This window comes from Aplysia californica, unplaced genomic scaffold, assembly GCF_000002075.1.
Source record: "Aplysia californica isolate F4 #8 unplaced genomic scaffold, AplCal3.0 scaffold01246, whole genome shotgun sequence".
NCBI lineage: Eukaryota > Metazoa > Mollusca > Gastropoda > Aplysiida > Aplysiidae > Aplysia > Aplysia californica.
The window spans coordinates 8,968-19,035 of NW_004798516.1; positions in this window are offsets into that span (position 1 = coordinate 8,968).

Consider the following 10,068-nt stretch of genomic DNA (forward strand, 5'->3'; position numbering starts at 1 on the left):
CGCCTCCTGAAAAAAAACTTTAAAAAAATAATAAATGTCTATCTCTTTGCTTTAGACGTTCCCTATGCTCAAGAAGGCCTACCCCATCTCTTAGAGGCTCGAAACTTTCCCCAGTTTTTCTCTCAGAAATCAAATCTGTTTATAAAGTGCCGACAGCAGAGACTATCCATCATTTTATACGGAGATCATCTAATTAAATGAAAGCGGAACCTACGATAGGAAAATCCTCCCTCTCGTAGTTGAGATTCCGGCAAGGTTCAGGCCTGACCGACACATGGGGATATTGGTGTTTGCTTCCAGAATTATCTGGGAGTTGGAGAAGGCGGATTTGGAGACAAGCACAAACAGAGAGCGGACCCACCGCGTGAAAAATGCTTCTGAGGAGAACTTTAAGAGAACAGTGGGAAAATGTGACCTTTCTATATTTACACAATCGATTTCCAAGAGCCAGAAGAGCTGTCTCTTTTCCTACTTCTTTAGCGTCTTTCTTTTTGGCGCCCTTTTTTACCTTGCGCCTTTCTCTTTGCCCACCTCAGGTCCCCTCAAACTGTCTAGTTCTGCCATTGTCTTCTGGCTGAGATTGTTCACAACTTTTTGTCTTTGTATTGTTTTTCATTTCATCATTTTATCTTTGTTTGTAGTCGGCTCTATCGTTTGTCTTTCACTTTTTTGTTGTATGTTTTCTTCCCGTGTCGCTATTTTTGGCCGGTCTTTGGGGTATTGTGGGTGGCTAAACGGTCTGGTGCGTGGAGCAGCCTGCAGAAAGCAGATGGACGTGAAGAATGAGAACGTGCCGTATTCCCACTGTCTGTGTCCTTCTCACAACAGACCTTTGGTTGATAAAAGGGGCCTTGGGAGGGGCAAGGGGCGTCTAATAACTTCTCATTAAGTCTTTTAGTAAGCTGAGAGTGCTCTTTTTTCTTCAGTTTTAAAGCAAAAAAAATGTTACGACTGACTGAGACAAAAGAATGTGTGAGAGAGACTGAGGAAGGAGAGAGAGAGCGAGAGAGAGAGAGAAAGAGAGAGAGAGAGAGAGGGGGGTAGAGAGAGAGAGAGAGAGAGAGAGAGATAGGGAATAGATAGACAGATAGATGAATAGATAGACAGACAGATAGATAGATAGATAGATAGATAGATAGATAGATAGATAGATAGATAGATAGATCGATAGATAGATCGATAGATAGATAGATCGATAGAGGTAGAGATAGAGAAAGAAAATTGCTTAAGTTATGTCATGATTACTGTTCAGAGAAAGTAGTCCTTGATTGTGAAACAAAATGTGTTCCAACAGAAGATACTTTTATTGAAGTATTGGCTTTGCTGTATGTCTTGATATTGGACGAATTAGCTATGTGTAATCGTGAACAAAATATCAAGACAGCTTTTGATGTTCTCCGATAATCAATTTCGGAAAGGAACTTTTGTTTCGGATTCAAGTGTTAACGTTGGCAGTCCACTTGACAGTCAAGCACGATGTTTCTGTTCTGCTTTACCTTAACCCTAACCCTAACGCAAATCTCAACCCAATGAAGGATTAGGATTCGAATTAGGGTTATGAATAGGGTCAGGGTTAGGGTTAAGGTTAGGGTTTTGGGTTATATTTAGAGTTAGGGTTAGGGTTAGGGTTAGGGTTAGGGTCGGAGTTAGGGAAAGAGTAAGGGTGGGGGTTAGGGTTAGGGTTAGGGTTACGGTGTTGGTTTAGGATTCCAATTAAGGTTATTATAGGGTTACGGTCTGGATTATTGTATGGGTTAGGGTTAGGGTTAGGATAATATATTGTAATAGATAATCTAATAGGCCGTCCAATGAAACCTTTTCCAGACTGGTTCTGTGGCAGACAGTTTAGTTGCACAAAAATATTCCTGAAAACTATCAAATGATCTGGAAACAGATTCCATGTATTCAGTTCCTTATAAAAGGACTGGATCCAAGCAAGCCATTAGAAACATAAAATATGCACTTAATTGATGCTTTAAGTAGTAGTTTTAAACTGATACATACTGCTCACCGGGTTTGCTGGCACCTTTGGTCACTGTAAACATTTTTTGTTGTTGTTTAGAATATACAACGGTCACCAAGTAATCACAGCAGACATTGTAAAGGCCAGAGCACATTCTAAAAATGAAACATCTCGCAGCCAAATTTTATACAGCAGGTGTCCATGAACTCATCAAGTCCCACAACAATTTCAAAGAGATACATAATTATCTTGCCCCAAAAATACTTTTAAAAAATGGTAACAATTTTATGAAATGTTTATTCAAGTGTGAGTCGAACTCGAGTTTCTTTTTTTGGCTTCAAGGCGATGAGCGTAACCAAGAAACTACTGAAACCACTTCAGTATCCTGGGTTAGTGTAAGGCCATCAATCTTCTTTACTGAAAATATCAGCCCACTGGATTTTTTTATGTGTGCGTAGGCCAAAGTTTCATTGAACTTTCTTTGAACCTAAAGGGCTTAGTATGATAGATGAATGTTTTGTTCTCTCGGTTGGTAAATCGCCGGTCTGACATCCAGTCGGAGGCACTAAGTGTACACACTACATTAATTTCTCCTTCGCAGGACGCCATTGAAATGGCAGACATTGACAGAATAGTACGAATTGTCTGAGGGTGTGCATAGCGTACTTTCTGATCACAGGGACATAATTTATTATAAAGGGAGTTTGCAATTATTTTTCTTCAGAAATGAAATACTACACGCCAAAGATTCTTCTTTGATGTATGTATTGTTATGGATGATGATGATGATGATGATGATGATGATGATGATGATGATGATGATGATGATGATGATGATGATGATGATGATGATGATGATGAGAATAATGGTGATGATGATGATGAGGATGATGGTGATGAGGATGATGATGAGGATAGTGATGATGATGTAGGCGCGGAAATATGCTGAAAAGAAATAATCAAAAAGAGACGAGAAATCTAGTGTAGTCCAAGACGGATCCACTTGGACCACTATGTTCTCATGCGTAGCAGCTGATTTGTTTGTTTGCTTGCTGTTGTTGTTTGTTTTGTTTTTTTGCTTTCTTTTTTAAAAAATAGATACGAAAGACAGTCGAGAGTATTAACTTAAATAGAGAGGTATATAAAGAAAAACTGAGGCAGAGAGAGAGAGAGAGAGAGAGAGAGAGAGAGAGAGAGAGAGAGAGAGAGAGAGAGAGAGAGAGAGAGAGAGAGAGGGGGAGGGAGAGAGAGAAGAGAGAGAGAGAGATAGATAGAGAGAGAGAGAGAGAGAGAGAGAGAGAGAGAGAGCTTTATTTGTATCCTTTGTTGGTAAAAACTGTAATCCACCCACGACAGGCACGCTTACCCATGTTACTGACATCGTGTCTCTCCAAAATCTAGTATATTCCCCATTTTTGTTTTTTTGTTTATTTTGTCAAACCATGTCAGGTGATAGTAAGTTAAGTTGCAACAACCCCTTATTTGATTAATTTGATATAGCGTTAACGTCCTTTTCAACACTGCAAAGTTATTTAAGAATGAAACATTTGAACAACCTATATTTTCAATGAGGAAGACTCAAGAGGTGGAGAACCTAACTTCAAGAAGCCTCACTGGAAATTTTAGCAACATTCATCTCGATCCCATTAGCGATAAATATGATACAAACCAAGGGAAACAGTTTGCAGCCCAAATAGAGTCCCTGCACCAAATCTACTAACTGGTAACGGCGTATAGCGTGCTGAATTTATTGTTTAAGGGTACAATATCCATTGCAGTAACCTACACTCATATGCTAGCTTATTCTGCGTCTGCTACGATCTGTTGCAACTGTTTTGAAAATTCCATATGACCTCTTGCAGATAAATTGAGTCATAAAAACAGTTTAACAAATATCCCTACCGGAGTCAATAAACCTGTCTTTTTACTACTGCTCGCGAGCTCACTATTCCCATAGCTCCTCTGTACGAGCATCTTACTTAGCTTCAGAGAGCTTTACTCGGCTTCGCCATCGAACCAGCAAACTAAATTTATCATCTATCAATATCCCATAGCAGTGAATCTAATCTTGACTTTATTTGGATCCTACAGAAAGGAAGCATTGATGTTGAGGGAAATCCTGAGTTGCCGTCAACGCCACACGCCTCTGTGAGAGGAGCCATCGATTCTAAAAAGCGTTGGGCTGAAATCAAGAGGTACTACTTGATGCCAACTGCGACTTTGCATACGATACATTCGACTATGGCGAAGATGATAAAAAAGAAATAAATAGTTTTAAAAAATCACATTTAAAAGAAAAAAGGAAGAAGATGAGAGCGTGTACTTCTTTGCTGATCAATGCTTTTATTTCAATTTCAAGCAACATATCGTCCTCTAATCCCCCACCCTTCTTCCTTTATCCCCAAACACATCCCACTCCTTCTTCTCAAGAATGCTAGAAGGAGTAAGTCAAAATCTAACTGATACAAAAGGTCTAAACTAAATGACTGATATTATGATATTATCATAACTGTAACTATGGCTTTTATTATCGTTCAACTACTAACTTTGCCAGGTAAAAGTGTTTGTCTCTCGCGAGACAAATGATTTGCTCACGAGAACAGGAATGCTGTGTTTCATTGAAGGTTCACAATTGTATGATCTGAAGGATGAAGCAAAAGATTTTCTGTTGAGATGTCAGCAGTATGTTACGAGATTGTTTGTGGCTTAGAACACTTACTAGTGTTTAATTTAATTTACTGGTATGTTTTTCACTGGAGTAAACTCTCGTGGACCTATCTGTCGGTTTTATTGTCTGTAAATGTTGTTACTGTTTGTCAACTATTATTTCCAGCAAATAATTATAACTCGTATCAAGATTAAGATCATTTTGTCTTTGCAGACTATCAGTTGAAAATAGTAAAGTCAGAAGTATTCGCACAAAACAGTAAAATTGAAAAGATAATATGTACAACTAAAATAAACAAACGCAATTCATAATCGAGAGAGAGAGCAGTGATCTTCCTCTCTTCCTCAAGAACAAAACCCAGTGATCAGCCCAACTAACCGAGCTGGCATTGGGTACTTAATCTGGTAGTTAGGGAAAACACACCTCCTTTTTTCTTGCAAGGTTCCCAAACCACATAATGTGTGTCTTTTTCCTCACCGAAAACATAGTATACACGCATGTTTGTCAGAGATCTTTATAAAACTCAAGTTATTTCGTGACTTATATCTAAAGAAACGCTAAATAGAGAGAAATCATTGTTCAAATACCGGGTTTAAACGTAAAGTCGTGTGTTCTAATCAAGTCATAAACATTCGGAACCGAATCTCAACGAAAGCATCGCTATACTGGGCAAATGAATAAACTGACCGCCTTGTTTTGGAAATGCTGTCATAGCGCAATGCTAAACTAGCAGGGTATAAGGTGATTGAAATTGTGTTACAAAAGTTGGTGAAGTGTCGAAAAATTTTGGACCGCTGGCTATTTCGATCCGACCTATCAGGCAAGGCCAACCAAAACTGACTAGGATTCAGCGCCTTTGCAGGAAAACGAAGGTCCTAGACAAAAAACCAAAAAAACCCCAAACAAAACAAATCAAAACAGAACAAAACGAAACTAAACCCAAAAAACCAAAAACAAACAAACAGCAAACCAACCCACCCCCAAAACTCCAGCAACAACAACTATCTCATTCGGGAATCGAATTCATATCTTCTCCTGGCATTTTTCCTTGCAAGGCAAAGAAACAAACCATAACACTAGTGGCGTAAGTTAATGCATGCATGCATATGTGTCTGAGTAGTTAAAGATTAAAAAAAAAAAAGTAAAATAAGAGCAAAACATCTTCGTCGCCCCTTTGCCTGTGCCCAGTATTAAGTCAAGTGAAAAAGCCTCTCTCAAGAAAAGTCATTGCATACAGACGATCTGAATTTGAATAATCATTCAACATCACAGGAATCCGACGCGCTGGCTATTAGTCTAGGAATTTTACCAGCAGCCACTTCCTTGGTAAGTTTTCGTTTTTGTCTTGTATAAATGGATTTGATTTTGGTACCATCCACCATTTGTCTGACAGGTCCAGTTGTACGCAAATTGATATTTTGATATTTAATGTAGCATATTATTATGATGACTATTTTATCCAAAAAACAAATTCATTGCATCTCTCTCTCTCTCTCTACCCCCTCTCTCTCTCTCTCTCTCTCTCTCTCTATCTATCTATCTATCTATCTATCTACCTATCTATATATCTATCTATGCACATCAGCCTTGTTTTTTCATGACACCCCCTTACCCCTAAAAAAAGACTGGACTCGGCTTCCTGTCCCTAGCCCCACACTCTAATTATTTGTAGGTCTGGCCCTAATGATTATCTCTAGGGCGTGAGTTCAAGGCCATACATGTAGTGCATAACGTGTTTACGTTTTCCGCTTAAGATTAATGTTGGCGTTTGCCATGGGGGAGATCTATAAATAATATATTCTAAGAAACTTCCTGTACAGTTCAAGGCTTAGCATATATTTTTTTCAAAAAGATGAGTTATATACTACTGATTACTGTTCTCAGAGGCTGTTATTACTTGTCCATTAACCTTTATAACCGGGCGCGGGGGGAGGCCCCCCCCCCCCCCCCTGCCGTGCCCCCTCTCTACTTTCTGAATTTACTTCCAGGTACCATACCACGTTCCATCAATCCTTGGTGGCCTGAGGGTAGACAGCTGCCGCATGACCTGAGTGACTAATTCATACCTCCTCTCTCTAAAACACATCATTATCTGAACGTCTGAGTGTGTGTGTGTGTGTGTGTGTGTGTGTGTGTGTGTGTGTGTGTGTGTGTGTGTGTGTGTGTGTGTGTGTGTGTGAGAGAGAGAGAGGGATTAGAGTGCAGGCGTAAATAAATGGAAAAGGTTCGGGAGTAACCGAATGCTTAGACCTCATTTAGAGAGCTGAAGAAAGCATGTGTTCCCACAAATGGAGTCTGATTGCCAATTTTACGAGGAAAATGGGCCTCAGTCCTACACTTGGAACGACGCAAGTGGTAGTACTGAAGTCGAGCGATGGTATACGGAAGTAGAAAGGTCAAGGTTGTTTGTTTAGTATCTGACTGTATTTCCGCTGTTGAGAGCTAAGCTAAATGACCTTCCTTTTCAATGGCTATCGCTGCGTCTGCATTCTGTTGTGACCTCAAGTTACGAGTTTGCTGGTATTTATGCCGCACTCTAGCTGTCGATTGAATTATTTTGCACTTTTAGATGAGAGAGTCGTTTCGCTTTCCTGGATCTCTATTTCCCCAGAGTATAATGTGCCATTTTTGAACCAGCAGACGCATATGTATGACTCCCCCTGCCCCCCCCCCCCCCCACTCTCTCTCTCTCTCTTTCTGTGTCTCTCTTTCTAACAGTCATGGAGCAATATGCACAAAAGGACATCTACATTATCATTATAAATCTACTTCAATTTCCAGTTTTGGAATATCAGACAAACGAATAATCAAACATGCATCAGTAACGGCCAGATAAAAAATGCACCATCAGAGCAATCCAATAATAGATCCAATCAGAAAGGACACTCTACATAAAATACATCAAATAAATTTTGATTATTCTGAAAGAAATAGGATTTTCAATTAATCAAAAGTTAGAAATAATAATCTACATATCTCAGTCGTGTGATTCGACTCGAATCTCGACACGGTGTATCGAAGTACATTTCAAGGTGAGTGCAAATTAAAGCCGATGTATTTTTATACACAATAAGTTTAGTAGAAAAATCAGCTTTTCAGAGTTACACACATTTGATGAAGTATAATGATAGCATCACCCCAGCCATTGACTTTTATGTTCTCACTGTAAATAAATTCACCCGACGAGTAGGCAGTTTTGTGTCCTTGTGGCAACACAAGAAAGACACGAATCTCATCTTCGTTTGTTTGTTTTAGTAACGTTTTACGATGCTTGCAACTGTATTAGGTCGTATGAGCGCTAAATCTCATCTTCACGTCATAATATGTTTAAAAACGTTCGGGAGTGACGGGTGATTATTTCTTTTTGGAACATTGCTGAACAAATCTATAGAGAAATAAATGACCATGGCGAAAACCTCACTTCATCCATATGGCATCAACAGCACCCATGCAAGCACAGCTGCGCAGTTTGAAATCGGAAAGGAAATGTGAAGCCTCATAAAAGTGCATATTCCCGTCACTTCAACATACAAAAATTATGTTAAGGTTTTATAATAAACTGAGATCGACCCCGCCCCCCCCCCCCCCCCACGACACACACACAAAAATAATAATAAAAAAAACAACAACAACCCAGCGAATGCCTAATGATTTCAAACATTGATTGTGTTGCTAAACTTTCAACAGAATTTTTAAAAAAGAGCAACAAAGAAAGAGATGACCTTGGGGTGCAGTCAGCATTTCATTAGAACATTGTAACATTGACCACATGAACAGAACATGGCATTAAAAAAATGAAAGGAAATTCAATACAGAACACCTCTCTCTCTCTCTCTCTCTCTCTCTCTCTCTCTCTCTCTCTCTCTCTCTCCCTCTCTCTCTCTCTGTCTGTCGATCTCCTTCTCTCTGTCTCTCTGTCTCTCTGTCTTTGTCTCTCTCTCTCTCCACCCCCGCCTTAAAACACCCAGATAATAATCATTTAAGAAAATAAGAAAAAGTAAACACAAAAGAGAAGAAACAGGAAATGTGCCTCAAGAATTTAAGACACCGATATTTGTTTAGAAATATATTTTAAAATATCCCTTGTCAGAATCTGAGGATCAAAAAATGACCTTGGCGGCCAATCAAAATATCTTTTTGACATTATAGGATTAACTTCACTGCTTGAGAGAGCATGTAATTACTTTATGCAAAGGAAATGGCAAACCTCAAAAGAAAACACCCTCATTTCTCCCTGTATTAGAAAAAAAACCACCCATTAAATAATACTTTTTTTTCTTGAGATGTAAGAAAATAACTCTAGTAAACAGAGGGAAAAAAGTGGAAGTTGCCAGATGAATTCAAACACGGGCCTGTGCAAGGAGGCGGCCGGCCCATGGGCCTTCCCAGGGTGACAAGACCAGCTTCCCATAAGGTGCCGGCTACAGGCGGTCATCAGCATACAACTCGCGGTGTTTTTGTTCCTTCCTCCCAGCTATATTCTCTCAGCCCTTTCTTTATTGTGCGTAAATGTGTTTGTTCTTGATTATGCATGAGCCTCCTTCTTCTTTTAATGAATTTCCGCATATAATTATACGCTTATTTCCTTGAATAAACGAATCTATAAAGGAGTCCAAAAAGCTAAGAAGACAACGAGGAAAAACAAAGTGAAAAGAGGAGAGTGAGGAACTCAAGGGGATACAGAAAAAATTAAAGGTTTTTTTCTCTTTACATGTAGAAAGGAAAACAGATGCCTCTTAATCAACAAAAATGAGCAGTGATTCAATTTACTCAAGGGAAATTCTATTGGAAAGCATCAAATGGTTTTGTTAGGTTTGAAAACAGCGCTGGGAATGTCATGTTAATCTGTAGGATCCAGTAGAAAATCACAGGGAAACTGCGCCTTGTCCTAGAGTTTTTTCCCCCAAGGGAGCGCCCAGAGGGAGGTGGGAGGGGCTTCCTTTTTTTACGAACACAAATAGTTTTTCCGCGTGAGTAATGTTCTGTGAAGTGCGTGCATGCGCACCCACGTGCGCGTGTGTGCGTGAATGTGCGTATGCGCGCTCGCGTGTGTGTATGCATGTGTGTGTGTGTCTGTGTGTGTGTGTGTGTGTGTTTGTTTGTTTGTGTGGGTGTGCTTATAAGTAAACATTATCGATATAATAGATAGATATATGCACGCGTGAGATAGCGCCTATGTTTGTGTCCATGTGATGGTGGAGGTTTGAAATGGATTGATAGATAACTTGATAGATAAGTAGCTGGACATATATAATATATGTGAAAACATGTATATATTATTCTAATAAACAATTATAATATAATATAAATAAATAAATAAGTAAATAATATAAGCATGCACGTATATATTACATAGTATGTTGCCGGGAAGTGGATGTTATACGTTGAAAGAGATCTAGAGAGATAGAGAGAGAGAGAGAGAGAGAGAGAGAGAGAC